Here is a 21,700-nt window from a genome sequence, read left to right as displayed (position 1 = left end):
ACCAAAAGGCCCCTGTCTGTTTTACCATATGGCCCTCAAAACCGCATCTTATCCATTTAATTTACTCATACTGGATACCGAGCGAAACGGAGTACGTATCTATTCTCCAGATTATGAACTGTGCTCTGACGATGGTTTTACGGTACTAAGCATTTCTCATTTCTGAAAGAAATATAAAACTGAACCTTTATGATTATATTCGCATAATGCGATCCGCTCTTGGTTTCTTTTTCTCTATTCCCCTCCTTTTTATTTCCTTTCTGAGAATTGGACGTCATTTTTGTGAAGTGAATTTTAGGAGGCACACGCTACAAGAGGACTAACCACGGGAAATATTCTATCGCAATGTGATGGCGGGCGTATAATAGATTATTCTCTGATCCCGTAGGGCTGAAGTATAGCAGCATCCCATATCCCGGCTGATAGGACATGGATATACACTTTCTGCGAAGGGGCAACGCGCGCGTTTACGAGGAGCGACCTGCCCGAACCCTTTTCAAGGGAATGTTCCACGTCTGGGATATTCCCGCGTTACGAAGCCAGGCACGACCATCGCCACCGTATTTTCGTGCCCACAGAAGAAATTTTGGTTACGACAGTGGAAACTGGTCTGAACTCGATCGCACAAACTGATTCGATACTGTAAACGATTCTGGCAAAACTTGAAGGTGTTCTAACGAGAAATCGGAACAGATCAAGTACAAAACTTGAAAGTTAGAACGGCTGTCAAAGACAGAGAGGTAAGCGTGAAAAAGCGCTAGTCTGTCGAATTTTCAGGGGGGTAAAAAGGAACAGGGTGAATTTTTCACAACACCACGGTCGAATTTCCTTGTAAATATACTTTGCCTGCGGTAGACACCGTAACAGGGAAGAGAAATTTAAAAGAAAGATTCGTTAGCTCGACACGGCGAAAGCGCGACGACGGAGCGGGATAAAACTCTGGGGACTGAAAGGGGCGGCAAAAAGGACAGTGCTGCTAGAAATATAAATTAGTTGCACTGCTGGAAGTAAGGCTGGGTGCTCCGAAATTACGTCATTAACTTCTTTTTGCCGGATCACGAACCCCATCGCCGTCGGTTAGGCCATCTGTCTGCACGGTATAACAATAATTGGTTAAGAATTTTTTCTTTGCATTCAGATTTTTTCTGTTTTTCCAGTCTAGAATAGCTCAGCTAGATTAGCTTACTAATAAGTTTACTGAGTTGCAATAAAACGTTGATTCTCACAATGAGATATCTGAAATCTATAACGCTTATAAACAGAATTTTTTTTTTTCGAAATGTGCCAATTGCTGCGTAGTCAATTGCTTGATTACAAGGTATTGCGACGCAGAGCTGATCCGAACTGCTGATCGTATCCGATGTCATAGGAGAGCAGAGGCAGCATTGCAGTGTCTACGTCAGGTGGTAAGCCTTCACGCTTAATTAGTTCATCCCTGTCGAAGGGTGGAATGCCCGTGGCGAATCGATGGCGCATCTTGTGTACTGCACTAGTAATTGCTAATTAACGATTTCCACCTGAGTGGCTGTTGTTACTCAATAGGCATTCAGAGGTAATATGGTGAGCGGGAAACGTCTCACGACGGGTTTACTACAAAACTAATTGTTGCGTTTCAGTTCATTTTTTAGACTATAGAAATAAGTCTACCAAGTTTTATTAGATCGTTGTGCCCATTAGTGTAAGTCGATATATGTACCCACACATATGCCAAATCAGAAATCAGCCGCGGAATGATCCCATATGTTTCCCGTAGCATAGGGACACCGCGATGTCAACTGACCCTGAAAATTTACTGCCGCAAATGACGTCGACGTTGAAAAACGTTTTATATGATTCACGCAAGGTCGAAATGGTCCATTTATGAGAAATCGTTTAAATGCGGTAGCGTTTTCACGTAGGACGGGATTGGCGTTTGTCTATGTATGTGAGGCAAATTGCGCGCCATTGTTGTCAAATTGAACCGTGTGATCAAACGGTTGGCCGGTATAACATAGGGGAGAAATCTCCGAGAAGACGTTTACAAAGTTAGGAAATAATTTCGGCTTTAATTAACCTAAGCACACTGGATTATCTGAGTTGAGCAGAGGTTCGAGGACGCGGATATCTTGGGCGAGTGCAGAGTCCGGATGGTATAAGGTGAAGCACGTGCCAAGTAATATCGGGGAGTTCATTCGAGAAATTGGCATACAGCCCTGGTCCGTGTGTGGCTGGTTTCATGGTATACACCGGATGTGAAGTTAGGATCAGGCTTAATTGGTGTGTATAACGACACCGCGTGTATCGCGATGCTCCGTGGTGTACGTAATAGATTTTAACGAAATTATATCGCCGCTGAAACTTGCGGGGAGAATGTCGCAGCGACCCTTACAATTCCACTGTGGAATTTGTATTCAACTTGGTTCTCGTTGTGCAAGCAGGCAAAACAACTACGCCGTGACTGAGTGAGTGTCTAGCTGCATGGAGGCTCAGGGTATACGGAGAGTAGAGATATATTCCCTCGACGACTTCCTCCCTTGGTTCAGACCGTGGGAAGTGTCTCTCAGATATTAACTCATCTCCGAAGAAACGCCGGGGTCACGTGCACCCGGTGAACGCTAAACGATACCATCCGAGCGGAATCATAAATTATTCTTCAGGGTGGGAAGTTGGCGAACAAGAACCCCCGATTACAGCCCCGACCGAGTCTTGAAGAAATTAAATTCCGAAAGTAAAGCAAGCGTTGCCCCTCGTGTGACTTTCGGATTCTGACACCAGCACAAGTTAGTTTTCCTGCGGCTTGTACCGCCGCTGGCTGAGTAGCTCCCGGCCATTTATTATCCCTATTATCCCGTCTCTGACCTCACTCAGTCCCGGGGGAACCCTACAACACCTACTATTCCGAACCTTTCCCTCCGCCCACGGCCGGTGGCCCTTCATCATACCTACAGCATCGCTTCTGTGCTGCGGTAATATCGAAGGCCATGCAGCGTCTTCTTTTATCGTCATCTAGTTATTTTCAAGTGCCCAGAAAGCATGCGGAGCTTTCGATGTGTCTCAACTCACATCCGGGAGAATGTCCTAGTTCGAAAGCTACCACCACGTGACCGCAGAGGAAAAGTGTGCTAAGTATACCGGGTGCTCCTCTAGTGAGGCTATATATTAAAATGAAACGTTGAAACGTAGCAGATTGAACGTTCGACTGCGCATGCGCGAGCTTTTCGAGATCCTTATGCAAGTGTCAAACGTTGCTTATGGAGGTTATGTCGGTGATGTGAGTTCTTTTTAGATTAAGTATATTTTAAATAGTTTATGCAGGGATATGGAAAGGCTATATAATTTTAAATCACCACTTGACGCAGGCGAGTTTTTTGCGTCTCATGTACCGTTTGGATCTTCTGGTTTGTGGAGCTAAATATTGCCGCAGTGCGATTACATCTATTAATAGAGTTAAATTATGTTGCACATCCGCAGTCGGTCACTAAATGTGTCAAGTTTTACAGTTCCATCTCATTATATGTTATTCATAACATGACTGTTGAATTAATGACTTTGTGGAGAATCAAGTTTTTAACAAGCTATAGACAATAATTTGTAGTTTATCTGGTTATCGGGTATCTAGAATTGATGCAACAATTCTGATCACTGATGCCGCTTGTGATCACGCTTCTATAAAATTCTGGTACTGGTTCGATAATGTAACGTTTCATCTCTTCGATTGAGAGGGGCACTCCTTATAGAGGCTTAAAAAAATGCATGTTTTTGTTGCCTAGATTCGTAGTTTGAAACCTGTAGAATATGATGCAGTTAGTGATTTTGTTCAATGCTTAGAAATGACTTCCCGCGAACCTGTAAGCGTAATCGTAAATCAACGTAAATCGAACGTAAATCACGCAGAAAGGAGATGGATGGGCAAAATGAGTATCGCGAGGAAGCTGATGGACTGTTGGAAAAGCTGACTAGTTGTAAGTCAGAGAATCATACGTGCCGAAACGTGCCTTTGCAGAAACTAAACGCGATTATATCGACTTTTTTTTTATTGAGTTGAAAATCAGTGTACACTATTACTGAAAAACTGTTTTACCGATCAAGCTCATATTTGGCACACGTTTTTTTCACCAAGCCAAGCCCGATTGAAAATTATCAACGTATAAATAGTTTTGGCTTAGTCAGTTTGAAATTTTTTCCGAAAACATCAACTTTTGTGTTCTAAGACCTCTCCTTTAGACAATTATAATTATTTTTCCAATATTTTCGATTCAGTAAGTGACCGTGCGTTTATAATAATCAATTTTTTGTTTAGACTGTTTCAGATAATCCTACGAGGTCCTAGTGTACACCGCAATTAGCCTCCCTTCTGGACAGTTTCACGGCAACTGGTTATATCTCCGCCATTTTTCACTTTTTTAAGCAACAAAAATGGTTTTAAAAACTAAAATTATGTAGTAAAAAGTACCTAGGACTCCGAAACGATATATATATTCCTCCCTCAATCCAATTCGTTACTAAAACTTGACTTTCAGCATGTTTTGGACAGATATTTTCGACACTTGATACACTTTATCGTTGAAAATTTGGTGTTTAAGTAGATCAAAGCACTATTAGTATTATTTGTGGTCGTAGTCTTCGATTTCACCTGATGAATATGGCCACGATACTAAGACGAGGAGGTACTACTTCCAAAGTTGAATGTGCGCTGAAGGACTTTACGACTCAAGTGAATTCGCATAACTTGATAGGTGAGTTCAGATAAATTTACGTGACTTGACTTGGGTGACTTCACGTAACTTTGAGTGGCTTTATGACTTCAAGTGACTTCACAAACGCCTGATTTTAAGACTTCAGCTGGATTCTATCTCCTAGTAAAATAAGAGAAACTGGTACACTTACCCTACTTTATGGAAAACCATCAATGAACAGTTTTTCTGTAGATTTCTTTTTTCTCAAACCGCTAAGAATTCACAACTCTCGGATTATTGGAAGGGTTTGCCGAGATCTACAGGATCTGTCTTGGATCTAAGTGAAAACTGGATGAATAATAGTTGCCACAGAGAATGGTAACTTTTTTGTAATATTTATTTCGCCGCTTACGTTTCACACAGCGTTTAGTCATTCCGCTGGAAAGCTTTCAAACGGCCGGAGCATCTGCTATGGTGGCGAGACGTAAACATTGAAAAATAACGAAAAAACACACGCGCCATTAGGTGAAAAGCTTTTACACGCTTAGTAGACTCAAATTGGCGACCCATACGGACGAGTGAACAGAATGGACTAGCTTTCTCTTTCCCACATTCTACTTTCTAGTCGGATGACGGGATGGACGATTCGCCCAGTTTCAATTTGGCTCTACCGTAATATTCAACATCGTTTGCAGTTCAGAGCTGACGGCAGGCTTCAAAACGAGGGAGAACAATTTTTTAGTAATAATTGTGACGTAATTTCGCTGAAGTATGATTCATTTTCTATTGCACGCACGGCAATTACGCGAATGTAATAAATTCTTTGTTTCGTTAATTTACGCTGAATTATTACGTAATTGAAATAACTGAGAAAGCATTTCCGGTACGTAGGATTTTCTTTAATCTCCAAAGATCAACCTTGTCATATAAGATTCATGGTTAATGCTGCAGGTTAATTCTCTGAAGATTCGTGTAATAGTAGAAATTTCGGAGACGTGAAATCAGTACGTGACTGCGAGTTTTGGGACGTGCGGAAAGATCGGGAGAGGAAGGTTGGCTTCATGCTAACGATTAGCTCAAGCTCTCTGCAGGATTTGGAACATGAGATGAAGTACAATTTGGAGAGTGATTTGAATAAGGGCGTAATTTGGAAAACTCTGATTTCGCTCATTAGCCAAATTGATGTTATACGTATCAAGTGTATCACCTGCTGATTCAAGGAAACTTCTAATTTCAGAGTAATTTCTATTTCTCACACGTGAATAGTCAAGGAAACTATCTTTTACTCTTTCTACAATTTACATTTGGATTTAAACAAATGCGGAGATTCGACCATTGGCAAATCAGCAATAATACAATATCGAAACATTCGATTTCCAATAATTTCGTATTGAATGTGTGTCCGTTTTCCACTGGCCATATTGTTCCAATCCAAGATTTCCACACGTTTATTTCCGCGTTGTAAATAAACGCTCGGTTATAGCGTCGAACGTGGATTCTTGACCTAAGAATTTCTCCTCCTTTATACCTGCATTTTGCAGAATGCTACCAGCGGTATATTGGAAATACGATATACTGCAGTTGTTTGTTGAAAACGGGTAGCCTATACTGCTTCTGGATACAGACATGAAAATTTCTATACCCGTGAAAGAATTTTCGATTCGGAATGTCGATTTGTTTATGAAATAGTGAGGCACAGCCTCGGGCGGTTTTCACGGTGAAAGAGAGTCGAGGGTTCATCAGAGGAAACGAGATCGAGCGAAATCAGAAATCTAGCCCGTGTATGTCGTTCACTTCTTCAAAATCATTATAGATTTGATACGAAAGCATTTGCTCGATTTTAATGACAGTTGGGCGGGGTGAAATTAGTCGAGATTGGATGACATCGGGCATTATGAAATTCTACCTTAGTAATTGGGTAAATGGTTCTTTTTTACGTTTTGGTATCACGATTTTCATGGCACAAAGAGAAACGTTAAATGTGGCAAAGATTTGCTTGAGTCAAATATCATTGAGCATTCACAAACTGAAAGATCTGTGGAATTCGCACCGAAGACAGTCAGGTATATCCAGTCTCTTCGTTATGAGGATCAAATTCGATTACGTAAGAGACGGGAGAAGAATATGATACGAGATAGAAGGACTCGATCGCGAGAACTAAGATGAGACTGATTGAAGGAGGCAGTACTAAAAATTGGTTACGAATATGATCGCTCGAGCGAGAAGCTTTATTGGATCGCGAACTGAGGGGAAGAAGAAGTGCTTATTATTGGAAATTTTATATCGAGAGATAGGAGTAGGTATCTAATTTACATGACAAAATGGAGAAGAAGGAATAGTCTGTATTAATGTAGCAAAGTTTTGCATTGGAAAAAAATTACAACCCACGGGTAAAGCTTTGAATGAATCTTGGTTACAATAAACTGCGATGTCACTCCTCTGTGCTCGCGTGAAGCCGTCATGGATCATATTTACTTGGTGGCCACGCGATCTTTTTGCAAAAGCGTCGATTTCTCGGATATTTTCTATACCTTTCGGTATGTACTAATTTAATATTTGAAAATCATGCAAGTTTCAGAGCTCAAGCTTGTACTGTCTCGGAGAAATCTGTTGATGAATTAATCAATTTTTAACAGATTGACTTTTACTTTAGAATTTCTGTCCTACTCTTATCACGGAAAAAAATGTAATCCAACGTGTTCTCGATGTACTAAACTTTTGATGCTCAGATTGATGCTTCACTGAAAGGATTTATTCCGTGTAGCGGAAGTTAAAGGGGACAACACAGTACTGGTCACAAGCAGTTTGATCCACCTTACCTTCCGCTTTCTAGCATTGCACAGTTGAAAATGCTTCGGCTGCTTCATGGTTCAGCGCATTTATAATGCCAGAGGCTATAGGAGTCGATAAAATACAGCGACAAACGTTTCGTTTAGGTAGGAATGTAAAATCAGAAACATTTGTCCCGGTATTACACGTCTATAGCAATATTTTCAACGTCGGAAATGGATGATTTGTGACTCATCAAAATCCTCATGGCAAATTCATGGGTTCTTGATCTACCCGCTCGAGGCAAAAACTTTTTATCCAGAATCACCCTTGAAATGCACATATAATAATCTCTCAGAGAACGGTATTCTATAATTCACAAAAACTTTTAAACTCTTTATATTTCAAATTTACAAATGAAATAACTGCGTTTCAAATATTGCTATATTGTTAACTTAAACCTTAATTATGTGACGCATATTGTTAGTTTGTGAATAAATGTACCCTTTATAAAGAGTCACGTAAGGTTTTTTTTTTTTTTTTTTATTAGTAAAATCTTTTATTATAATATCTTTATTGTCCGGAGAATTTATGTACACGTACCTGTACAATGACCATATCCAACTGATTTATTCGGTTGTCTCTGTACGTTTTGAATTTTTTCACGGCAATTTATTCGGTCGAATTTCACGAATTCTTCATATTTTACATCCGATTCCATTGTCACAAATATACTGCATGGAACAGTGTGACTTTGAATAATGAAGAGATTTATAATAACAAATCGCTGATTTTATACCTTGGTAGTATATGAAACACTAAAATTAATATTTTTTGGATAAAAGTGCAAAATTTTTTTCATCCAGTAGGTTAGATTATATTTTCAAAAACGCAGCGTCATTCTGTGTCGTATGGAAATTGTTCTTCAATATTATAAGATTACCCGAAAATACACACTGCTTGATTGTTTATGCTTTTATGGAAATACTTGACAATAGTTACCGATTTTGCAATTAGTGATTACTTATTTTTAACACGGGTTTAATTTATAATTGAGACTCATATTTCAATTTTTCAATCTGACTACGAAACAGTTTTTTTGACGGTTAAAATTTCATATGCCAGCCGGATTCGACGGATCAATTTCCTGTGTTTGATTCTCGATTCTACTACAGCACGCAGTATGATTGAGATCACTGAGTTAGTTGATCGAAATGCGTGAATGCATTTTATCTCAGAGATTGGCTAGTTACCAGTTACTCAAGGTAATACGTATTGCATATACATATATTGTTGGTGAATGCAAATAGAGGTATAAAATAAATGTCAACCATTTCATTATATGCAACAAAAGTAACTCGACGGGCAGGTTTCAAAGAAAATTATGCAAGTTTGTGATGAAACCGCGTCGTAAGTCTTGTTACCTTGCATTTTTACTCGACGTTCATTAAGAGTTCTAGCATATGACTGATTCTTGTATTGTAATAGGTCTGAAAATCTTATATTTATAATTCATTCCAAGTCGGTCTTTTTATAATGCAATGCGTATCTACTGCACCGGCTTGTTTATCAAAATATTTTTCAAAAATAAATAACGTTACTTACAACCATTATTCATATGATATCAGATTTTCTTTGGCAAATCACCACTCGAAGTCAAGAGATAGTTGGAAGTTATTCATATGTGAGCCAGTTCAGCCGAAGAAGAGTGTGTGGTATTACTTCATCCTAAGGAGACACAAGTTTTCCATGTCATACGACTCCAATATTAACGACATTGTTAACGATTTCTATTGACGGAAAATATAAAGGTGGAGACGATTGTGGGTAGAGATATTTTTCAACATTATGCACTCGACTTGCCTTTCGAGAAGATCGCAGTCACGTGAATTTCGCAGCAGTTTCGTTGGAAATAATGGGAATGCAGAAATCAAAAAGAACTCAGTTCGTTATAAGTGTCTTTCCTTGTAATATTTTCGTATCACAAAGGTTTGGCACGCCCTGACTTGAGTAGAAATGATTGGAATGTAAAATTGGAAGAAAGGTTGGCTAAAGTGACAATTATATTTAAGAAAAACGTTGTAAAATATCGCACCACAACAATAATTGGGCGGTGAAATAAACGATTGTACTACTATACCTAATAGCAAATCGTGAAATTATTTTGATTTTGCTTGGATGAATGACAGTTTAGTTGCGATACGTGAATTTACTCGAGTAATTTTATGTGGCAGTTTTCTACTGTTTTTTATTTTTCCAAAAACTTTTAAGTTTAATTAAAAGTGCAGGAGAAAGCCCGTGTGTGATTATTCATAGGCACCGTACAATCAGATCATACACAGAAATCTGAAATCAAAATTCGCGGCAGCGCGAATTCCAAAGTACACGAAACCTAGCCAAGAATCTTTGAATACTTCCGTATCTTCCCATTTATAAGCATGTCGTTGTATCTCAGGAACGCGTGAATATTTTTAAATGAGACTTACACGGCTGGTATTTCCGGTTCTATATAACCTTGGGGTAAAAGTGGAGAGAAGTGGTTTCCGCAGTATTAGCTGTCAAAGATGATGGAAGAAAAAAATTTTTCTTCTTCTTCTTTACGCCAGAACACCTTGACCGCACGATTTCGATCGAACGCGTATACTAATTGACTTCAAATTTTGAACACAAAATTTTGGCATCGAATTCTCACCCTCTATTGATTTTGAAATGAATCTGAATCTGTATTCGGCTGGTATAATATTATAAAGTTGCGAAGTGAGGCAATCAAAGATAAAGAAAACAAAATGGCCGTTGGGTAAAACAGTTATTAATTAATAATACAACCGCCCGATGGCGCTGCCCGCGCCTAACCAAAATGGCGACCTCATGATGCTGTCATGTTTTACATTCAACTAAGTTTCAATGCGTACAGCTTACGGATTTTTTTTATGTTATTTTATACGTATCTGTTCATTGTCACGAACAAATTTCCTCTTCAAATTAAATCATTGAACTATTCGAAGTTGAGTACTTCGTACAAATATGGTCAAATCATACACCGTTGAACTGAAGGGAAACATGGTACACTAAACCAAATTTGTTGTCGTCTCGAAACAGCTTTTGTACAATACGACGTGCATCATTATGTCAAACAAACTCGTGGTTTCTGGAACTAAATTTCGATAATGTTATGGCGTTATGAATATAGTTTTTTCCTAGATGAGTTCGAGGAAATTTGAATACGTGTTTCGTTTCAAATACTAGACTATTATAAACGTGTGAAGAAACTATTATGAATATAGTAAATGTCAGAAGAATACGACAGTTCTTTTGTACAACAAAAGAACTTGTTTCAGACAGCAAAAATCGTTTATCTTCTTCGAAAATGAATATTTTCATTTAAAAGTGTCAAATGATTATTTGATGGATTGAACCAGAACTGAAGCTTTCTTTTGTTCAGCACTTAAAATTCACACTAAAATCCCTATGATTCCTTCTCATCTTAGATTAAATTAAAATATTCTAACCTGCAAACAGTACCATACTGGTATATCGCGAAATGAAAAAATACGTTTCGCTTTAGTAACCATAGTTGCCACTCTCAACCAGCTTGTCTTCCGGAACAGAACTAAAGCTATAACTTGAACTTAAAAATTTAATTTTATTTTCTTTCTTCCAGCGTTTCCTGTGTGAAAATCGTTAAGCTCAAATCCTTGAACAGGTCATACACAAAGGACGTGAAAAACATCTTGAAGATCAGATATTATATTCGGCATTTTTTTTGTTGTTAGAAACGAACACGTATGTGAAACCGGTGAAAAACTTTTGCTTCTGCAGTATGGCTGTACGAATTTTAAAAATTTGTTAGTAAGAAGTCCTACAATGAGAAGTAAACATACCACTGAGTTTATCCATATGTTCGAATCAGTACCTCCGTATTCCTTGGACAGTATGGATTTGGGTATAAATTGACGGAATGTTTCGAAATTTGGATTAACGTGAACATGAATCTGGAATTATGCCAAACTACATGAATCAATCTGCGTTTAACGTGGATCGTTTAGACACCAGTTAAGAAAGCATTACGTAATTATTACTAAATTGAAAATGTTCGCATAAAACTGCATATGATTGAAATCCCAGAAAACACGCATACGTCCAGCAAACCTACAATATATATGTTGTATTTACGTACACTAGATATTGCACACATCCTGTAGACGTCGAAATTAGATCTTTTCATCATTCATTTAAAAATAGATATCCTACCGATATTAGGTTGTGGACATGCAGTAAATCAGATCTGTTACAGCCAATTCTAGGGTTCAATTTCAAATATCAGGTTCCAGACGTCTCGTGAACACTCGCAATGGGTTGTGGGCAAGTCTTGTTATCTTGGCATAATCACAATCAGTTCACGATCAAATTGCTAAATTCAACAAAAAGACATAAATGTACACACCCTTGCAGCGAGTTTGGTCTTCAGGATTGATTTGACCATTGTGACCACAGAATTTACGAGGAAAAAGGTATTGAGGAGGTGGATTCCTTTCAGCTTTATTGCGTGAGCCTGGTGCAATTAAAACAAATTAGAGACATGCTAATTATAAGTGAATGTCAATATCTTGAAACGTAGAGTACAGTGTCATGTGTGACGCGTCATAAAAAAGATAAAACAAGCCAGGAATAAGACGACATCTTTTTCACATTACTTTTATAAAATGGCACTCTTGCATAACAATGATTTTGTTCAATCGTCTTGGAAAGAAGTTTAGTCCCGACTCAATCGTAAAGTTAACGTTTTTGACCCGAAAAGCGGGACAAAAGTGGCATATTTTGCCCACTTAACTTTTTACGCGCTAATCTAGTTTTTCCCGCAAAATGGAAATATGATAGAATAATTACACGATAGAATATGATAATGATGACGATGATGATGATGAAAAGCGCGCTGACTTAAAAATTGTACGTTAAAGTCGGTATTGGGGTCAACTGGACCCCGATAAAGAAAACGAAGACAGCAAACACAAACTGCCCAAAAAGGGCATCACCCGCTCGCGTTGTGGTCGACATAGAACACTCAGTTTCTGTGCGTGAGTGATTCCCACTTTTTGAGTTGGAAATAAAGTCCGACATGTAACACAGGAATAAAACTCGACTTTATTCCCTTGTGACATAATGCACTGTTTATCAAGATCGTTCGTTCGATTGCAGGATATGTTCTGCATTGCCGATTCACTTCTTCAGGCTATAATGTGCGTCCATTTTACACGCGTTCAAAAGTGATCAAAACTTGCAAAAGACTCCGATTAGGTTTCTTTCGTGGAAAAACATTTCTAATACCGTATAGATAACCTTTCTGCACCATAAAAATATAGGGATAATTTAGCACTAAATAGGCGTACCGACGCTGCAACTTTTTATTTAAAAAAAATGTGGGCATCGTTTCCAAGAGCTGACCTGCGGTCATTATCGGTAAATCGAATATGAAATTGTTGTCGCTACGGCGTCCTCGAGCATCCGAATTTCATTTATCACAAATCGGTATCTATTCAGAACAAGTAACAGAATTGATTCAACTTCTTATCTAGTAGAGTAAATCTTACTATCGTAGTTTAGAGAACGTCTCCGCAACCAGCATCTTTGACTAGTGGCTTTGAAATTGAGTTCAAATCTGAGATCTAAACAGCTTTATTTGCTTTTAATTACGTACACCTGTAAACCACCTCAATACTACTTGCGTTCGTATCGCCCGAAATTACTTGGATAATGGAAGTTCCATAATTTTCCGTTGTCAATTTCGCAAGAAGCACAAATTGTCTGTCAGCAAGAAAAAGTTGTGTTCAAGTACAGAAATGTGAAAAATTATTGGCAATCGTAATTTCATATGCTTTCAGATTATCAACCCGTTCCAAACTTACATTACATTGTGATCACAAAGAACGTTTGGTGCTTATGGATCTCTTTTCCCGAAGAGTTCCGGTACGAGTCCTCTTATCGTGTAATAAGTATTCAGCTTCTACTTAGCTCGTTCCAAGCTAAACTCAGTATCCAGAAGATGCCACTCCAATCTTTTACCCTCGGCCCCTTGAACAAACGAGAAACAAAATGGGTGTCTTCTCGTCAGTCTGAAATGAGTCCATACTAAGTCCGGGCAATTGTCTTATGCTCAGATAAGCTAACTAAATAATTAAATAAGCTAATTGCCTTACGTTTCTCCGTATTGTTGTGAGATCGTATCGACGAGTGTCGTGAATTGTGGCTCAAGTGTGATCGTAACTTTATAGGATGATATCCGTATCCGATTCACGTGATGTAATCTGGAGTGAACTTGGTTTTCGAACGTTCATCACATTTTTTTCCACATAACGATACATTAATAACTCAAAAGTAAAGGAGAAATAAAGTATCGATTTTTTTTTTGATGTGACAGTATTGGTGAAAGAAAAGATGATGTATGTACTTATGATATTTGTCTTTGCAGAATAGGTTTGACAGTTCTGACAATGGAAGTGAGTACATGTGGGAGAACGGATCAGAAATCTACGTCATACAGTTAGACGTACTATTTTTGGCTTCGTAAGCGAAATGCCAATAACTAGAATATCTAGCTCTGTCTTTTCCTAACTTGTAAATTTTCTTATGTTGATTATTGTACTATGTCAATAACCGTATCAGGATTCCAGCATTTGGGCCTCTCACTCCTGTATTTTAAAATACAAATCACAATTCTATGCAAACTGAACCAACCATCAAAATTGACATTTGATAAGACCTGGTCTTTTGTGAAAGAAAGATATATTTGAAGAATGATTACAATAAAGTATAATTAGGAAAATTGATTTCAATGGAAATAATAATTGAGGTTTTATTGAAGAACTAGGTGTAGTCAAGAAAAAGCGGGAACTCGACGTCAACCAGTTATTGAACCAATAACTTTCTAAGTCTTACTAATGTCTCGTGATTACCGTATCTAACGTGAACTCGGCGTTGATCGGACGAGAAGTGCCGCGAGCTCCGTGGTAGCACTTTTATAAATGGCAGGGAGCGCGACGAAAACGACATCTGACGGTAGCGTAAAATCATGCTCCAGTACTTGAGAAATATATGACAGACCCTAGTAGCAGATAATAAATAAACAAAAAATTTCTAAAAGTTAAAAAATTAATGAAGTACAAATAAACAAAAAGTATTATACGATGAGTAGAGTAAGTATAAAATACTTAAGTTTTAACAAATATAAAATGCAATTGTTGTTGAATGGGTATAGGTTAACTTTCAAAAATTTTTCTTACAAGATGAGAACAGAAATAATAGAGTGAAAAAAAATTATTAATTAATTAATGAATTAACATCAGTGATCAAAAGCGATAATAAAGTTTATAAGTATGTACTCTTTTCACTCATAAATTATAAATGCGAGCATGATTTCACGATATTTTGTCCGCATCGAGCGCTCCGATCGATTCATGTGTCTCCACTATATGGTCCGCTCCTTGCCAATAGGGAATGCCTGGGTCTCTTATCCCTTGCTGAACTACATTCGTAGGTGATCATTCATTCGTTGTCTGTGAGAGTGACTTCGATAGCGTTGTACTTATAATGACACTTTATTCGTTCGATTACAGAAAATATAACTGTCAAGTTTCTAAACACAAGTCCTAATTTTTGCTTTATTTTGCCCCATGTGTGTAGTTGGCATTCCAAGCCAACTCAACTAAACGTCGAAATTGATATTTTTGATTTGGCCCAAAATTTTTTCACCTTTTTGTACTCTGTGATAAAGACCTCCACGATTTTTTCCGAATTTGTTTACCCAGCCGTTTAGGAGATATGTATTTTTGAAAATTTTAAACGTTTTGTTTTATGCTCATAACTTTTTCAAAAATGCATCAGTTTGATTTTTTTTTTTTTTTTAAATTTGTGTGTTCTTCAATTAATTTTTCAAAAAGTTGATGCAAAAACATGAAAAAATCACGCACTAGATTTTTTCAATTCACAGGTTAGGATCTGATTTTGCTCATTATTTGTATCCTTCGATTTTTTTTTAAATTATCAAAAAAACTACTTTCTATTTCTCAAGTTTTGAACTTGCTCTCATCTATTATTAAGAAATTTCTTCGTAACAACACAAGGAAAATCATCAGTATTATTGTTCTTGTATAAAATTCTTATACATACACATTTGAATAAAAGAAGGGATGTTTTTTGTGGTGGGAATTGAAGTTGAACAATTTTCGCTACGAATATTAATAATTCTCCGTTCACCTGGGTATAACGAAAAGCTCGTTCAAATTTCTTTTTGACTTGCCACTACCACATGGTTAACTATTTATATTGCGTGAATAAAAAATGATTGATCTGTGTACAGAATAACTTGATTACACAGTCATTCGTCAGTTGCTGAAAACCTGATCCTTCAGCGAGATCATCACTTACAAAGGGTTCTGGTAAAATTGACTACGTTGGTAAAATAATCCTTTATATTTACTACGAATTCAGGAACCACAGCTATAAGACATGTGGTTTATATTATATAAAAGCACATCGTTTTCAGTCGACATCGAGCTTCCGGAAAGATCCAGAAAATCCAAAGATGCGTCTCCATTGACGACTGGACCTGGGCGAAGACTCGTTCGTCTACTAAAACCTTTTCTTGTCCAAGGTACCAATCTCGCCACCCGCTCACTGATCACGAATCTGGGGTTTCAGATTTGATAAATTCATGCGTCCACCCCTTGTACTACTCTCCAAATGCCCCATTTTTTGGTACTCCCGAAACTTGGTGAAAACTTGATCCTTAGGGTTTTCAGGGTCGCTGATCACGAATCTGGGGTTAGATTTGATAAATTTACATATTCCCACTCCTCACTCTACCTCTTCCTTTCCAATGGTTTCATTTTTTGGTACCCCTGAAATTTGATTTTTTAACTCTCCTTTAGAATTACCCATAGCTACGTAATAATTTATCTCAACTAATCCTCCGCAGATCGTATGGATCTTTTTTGACCCAATGTATTGTATTGTATTCGAAAACTTTGCTGTTTAATATTTTTTCTTTAAATATAAAACAAATCCTACGACTAGAACAACTGTGAAACCTTAAAGTAGAATCAATGTCATATCTGACCAGATGTAGCAATGCATACCTAGAAAGAGATATTTTGATATGGTCTCATATGACTTGACTTGGGTTTATGTGACCTCATATGGACATATATATACCCTGTTATTCTTGTGTGTTTCTGTATGAGAAAATATTTTCACCGGAATCGAATTTCAGTATTTATTATTTCCTGTCTATACAAATTTTTCTGGGTGAAAATTGTTACATAAATTTTTCTGTTCAAGAAATCATAATTTTATGGAAATATTTTCTCCACCATAATTTCGCTTCAAGTATTAGACGTCTTATTAATTTTCTGCCTTTCGTTCATGACCCATGCCCTGAGCAGTCTTGTTGTCTAATAAATTATAAACGAATCGCACTTTATCCTGTATATTTGTCATTTATGATTACTTTTCTGTTACCAACGAACATATCACAACATTTCCACTGAGGTTTCATACATACTTCAGATTTTTTGTACTATTACAAAAATTCAAGCTCAAGGACATCTGCTTTCAGGGTAATGAGTAATACCCTTCGAAAAGAGCCGTGAAAATAATATTTACGCGGTAGTTTGATCAGTTCATATGGTCGTTCAATTACTGAAAGTACCATCAAGTATGATCGCAACATTGCGTCGTTAATATTCTCTCTTTTCCATAAAACAGTCTTCTTCCTTTTCATAAAATTATTTCTCATCGCATCATATTATTCGCTACAAAGTAATTTTTATTCAACTTTATATAAACGTCGTACGAATCGTGTCGATGCCCTCCAAGTTGTTCAAGTTTTTTTCAGCAGAAGCATACATGTATGAAGAAAATGGAAAATTGCAGTTTTTAATCCCCGTTAAGTTGTGTGAATTCTAAATTTTTTCATGAAGCTGTTTTACAGATCTTCGCGGGAGTTTGTCGGACAGACAGATAGACTTAAATTTTTCATTACAAGTGAAAGCATTTCGCGGTACAATCAATCACTCCAGTTATTAAAAAATTAGAAATTGTCAGGGTTCGAGGCAACTTGAAAACAGAATATGGTATTTACTAAATGTGTATATAATACGCGTTGAGCAAGTCAAAAACTTGGAGGAATCTTTCAAGTTCCTACGATATTCGGTCAGAGATTTTCCAAAAACATTACGGATGGATATTGTTTCACCAACAACGCGAATTATATCAATCAGGCACAGTATTAGCTTGCATGTAAATCATGTAATTCATATCGTTCACTAAACAGACAGTCGTAGAAATTTTTTGTAGTACTCAAATTTGACGCGTTTATCGCGACGGAAGTTTTAATACTCCAATCTGCTGAAAATGTATCGTCAAGTGAGAGTCTTAAAAGAATTCATCATCGATCGAACCCTGATGCAATCGTTACAAACAGATTTTATTTATTATTTATTATCGTCATGCAGAATCACGTGAGCCTACGGCAGTTTTGCTTGGAGTCGGAAAAATTGGTCCAAAATGAGGTGAAAGGGTAAAAAATATGAAACGGAGGGAAAAAGGGCGCGAGATTTAAAGTCGCCTGGAGTGTTTTTTCACCCCAGGTTACCATTCTAGGGTTAATACAGATGCGAATAGATTGACTTATACCATCCACCATGTATTAAAGACTTATAAAACTTAGAAATTAATTACAACAATTTGTCATATAAAAACTCCTTAAATTTGCGATAAATAATTGCGATAAGACATTGAAAGTTTGGGTTTGTAGTGGCTCGTTCGCTTTTGCGGAAGTGAGATCTGATCAGGAAATTTCTTGAATTAGAGTCTCGTCTAAATACCTAAATACAGGTTTACCTTGACATTTAATAATAGAAATAATATTGAGAAACTGAGGCTGAACCATTTATAGTTCTTTAATGTTGTAAATTCGCTTCCTATGGTTTTAATGATATTTGCATCTCTCATAAAAATTTTCTACGAATGAAACATTTTTTATACGCTCAACGGTTTTTCAGATAGAACGTGAATAATGCATAATGTATGAAGTTAATTAAGCACTGGAAAATTCATAATTATGAATAATTTGCATTATTTATTAATTAATCCATTATATTTAATGATCTTTTTCATTTATCAAACATATTCATTTAAATAATATTATCACCAGCCCCAGATGAACTACTGAACACAATATTTTTCAACTGCAAGAATGGTTGCAGCTCACGCTATGGATGCAGGAAATCGCGGTTGCAATGTTGCAATGTTCTTACATTTGAATCCTAATTGCTGAATAAAGAGTTAATTAAAATGTATTTACTCTATTTTTTTCTACTTAAAATATGATTAAGATATATTAGAATATAATTAAAATATACTTCAAGTATTTCACATGACAAATAGATATTTTTAAATCCAGGAAGTAGGTTAGTATTATTAAACGTATATATTTGATAAATGAAAAATATTATTAAATATAATTCATTAATTAATAAATACTTCAAATTATTCATAATTATGGATTTTCTTAGTGATTAGTTAACTTGATACATCGTATTATTTATCGGGACTCACGGTTGACCTTGCATTATGCTATGTATAGCTAACAATAAGCGCTGCGCGCTCTCCGCGTTCTACCTTAAAAATCATTAAGCGTATAAAAAAATGTTTGAAACAAAATTTGCATCAAATATCATATCAACACCATAGGAAGCAAGATATTTGTGAAAAACCGATTTTTGTGACCTTTGACCTTGAATATCTCAAGTCAGTTCCAGACAAAAAACTTTCATGTTGATTGCAAAGTGCCAAATGACCATTTAATGGTTTGAAACAGAATTGAAGCCTTTTTTTTAGTAGAACCTATAAAATTCCCAACAAAATTCCTTTTGTTTCCCTACAATCCCTATATTATTCATTCTTAATGCAGAACAGATTTAACATTTTATCCTGCAAACGGAACCTAGATACTATATCACGAAATGGAAAAGTACATATCACTTACCTAATTGAAAATGGTAAGCGTTACATGTAACCTTCGTGCCGAGTACCTCATGTACAATGTAACAGCAAATACTCTTCATTATTCAACTTCTCAAGTCAACATCCAACTTTCGGAAACTTCCAGAAAATCCGAAGAGACTGTTTCCGTTGACGACTGATCCAGGGTGGAGGCTTTTGTCTACTAGAACTTCGTCTTGTTCCAAGTACCAATCCTGTCAGGCCTCCACTTTTTTGCGCAACATAATGGTAGCAAAATAAAGAAAGAAATTTGTCAACAACTCAAATTTTCCTTGCAACGAATTCAAGGGAGATTTCTTCAAATGTCTGAACAGAATTGTCTTCCGGAACACAACTAACGAGATTAACTTGTTGAACTTAAAAATCGATTGTTATTTTCTCTTTTAATTTTTTTAAATAAAAAATGGCAATCTTGCACGATAATGACTTTCGTGAATCGTATTAGAAGGAAGTGTTATTAAGATTCATTCATCCTAGTGAATAATATCTTCTCATCGTCGATTTACTTTCTGCATCTATAGTGTGAGTACATTTTACACCTGTTCAAAAATGATCTATTCTTCCGCGGACATAATTCTCTAACGTAGTTTGGCCAATTTTTTGGCAGCATAAAAAATATACAGGTAGTGTGATTCTAAATTGGCGTACCGTGGCTACAACATAACATTTTTTCACAAAAGTTGGGTCATCCCCAAAAGCTGCCCTGCGCTCATCATCGACAAATCGAATATCAAATTGTATCCACTGGTGCGACCCTCGTCCATCTGAATTCCATTTATTATAAACAGGTAATTGTTAAGATCAAGTAACAGGATTAGTTAAGCTTCTTACCAAGTCAAATAAATTTTAGTATCGCATTTCTTTCAAAATACTCTTTATTACTAGTTGACAGAATACTTCTGCAACCGGCATTTTGGGGTAGTGGTTTTAAATTTTCGAGTTCAAATCTCAGATGTGTATTTGCTCGTATTTGTCGTTAATTAATTACTTGAAAATCTCCTCAATACGAAATACATTTGCATCAATCGCATAATGCAAGTTTTTTTTGTTTCCAGGATTCAATTTCGGAAGAAGCACGATTCGCTTGTAGCAGAAAAAAGTTATGTTCAAGTACAGACGTGTAAAACATCATTCACCATCGTAATTTCATATAAGGCTTTCAGATTATCAACTTGTTCCCAACTTACATTACGTTGTGTAAATTATTCATGCCCGGTGCGCATGGATCTCTGTTTCTAAAAAGTTCGGGTATAAACCTTCTTATCGTATAATAAGTATCCAGTTGCTACTTTGCTCGCTTCAGGCTCAACTTAGTACCCAGAAGAAACCACTCCAATCTTTCATCTTCGGCACCTGAAACAAACAGGAAATAGCCTTTCGACTCGTCACTGGTTTCCGTAGCTCGTTGGATATCAAGTATTATTTCTCAATAATAACGCAGAATCGATCGGCTTTTCAAAAATTTTTCATTGACTTGATTTTAACTTTCCAAAAAGTTGAATTTCTGTCAAGTAATTTTCAATAATCAAAATCTCCAACAGCCTGTTCTTTGACCGTGGTTTCATCAGACGAGAAGGTTTCGTTAATTTTTTTAAATATTTTTCTAATAATCTTTAATTAATATTACTTTTTGCATTACATTCACTGACACATAAAAACGAAAATTAATTCCAAACGAGCTTTGAGGTTATATGTAAAAGCGAGAGTAACAGCAATTAACGATTCTGGCTGTCTCATGTATCGCGTATCGACGCGTGTGAGAAAGTTTTTGCTCCCGCTGTTACAGAGAGTGTGCGTGTAGTTCTACCAAAGCCCAAAAGTTAGGATTTCTACTTTACAATCGATGCCGGAAGTACACACTTTCGACTGAGGTATGAAGAAAACTAATTTTCTTGCGAATCATACAGTGCAGGAAAGTCAACTTTTTGCCCTCGTGGTGTAATGTACTATTATTTTTTCCAACATCACCAGTTGCAGCTAGTTTGATGGCGTTAGGCTTACGAAGTGACACGAGGAAGCGTACGTGAATGTGGAAGACGATTTAACGTAATAGTGTCTTGAGTAAACTGAACGTATGGGAAGAAAGATACGTACTGTTTAAATGTTATTAAAAAATATGTTGCTTGTTCCTTTCTTGTTCCTTTGTGTTCTCTTTTTTTTTTTTTTTTTTTTTGGTGATACAGACGATTTTCCAATACAATGAGATAATCTTGATA

At 36.7% G+C, this 21,700-nt stretch overlaps 1 pseudogene; it reads right to left on the bottom strand.

The window, feature by feature from the left end:
* Window positions 1-21,700, bottom strand: part of LOC124407508 — a 71,503-nt pseudogene that overhangs the window by 47,315 nt on the left and 2,488 nt on the right.

The sequence above is a fragment of the Diprion similis genome, chromosome 6 (assembly GCF_021155765.1).
Source record: "Diprion similis isolate iyDipSimi1 chromosome 6, iyDipSimi1.1, whole genome shotgun sequence".
In the NCBI taxonomy this organism is placed as follows: Eukaryota; Metazoa; Arthropoda; class Insecta; order Hymenoptera; family Diprionidae; genus Diprion; species Diprion similis.
The sequence above is the reverse complement of the archived record's forward strand: the minus strand, read 5'-3'. Positions and strand labels throughout refer to the sequence as shown.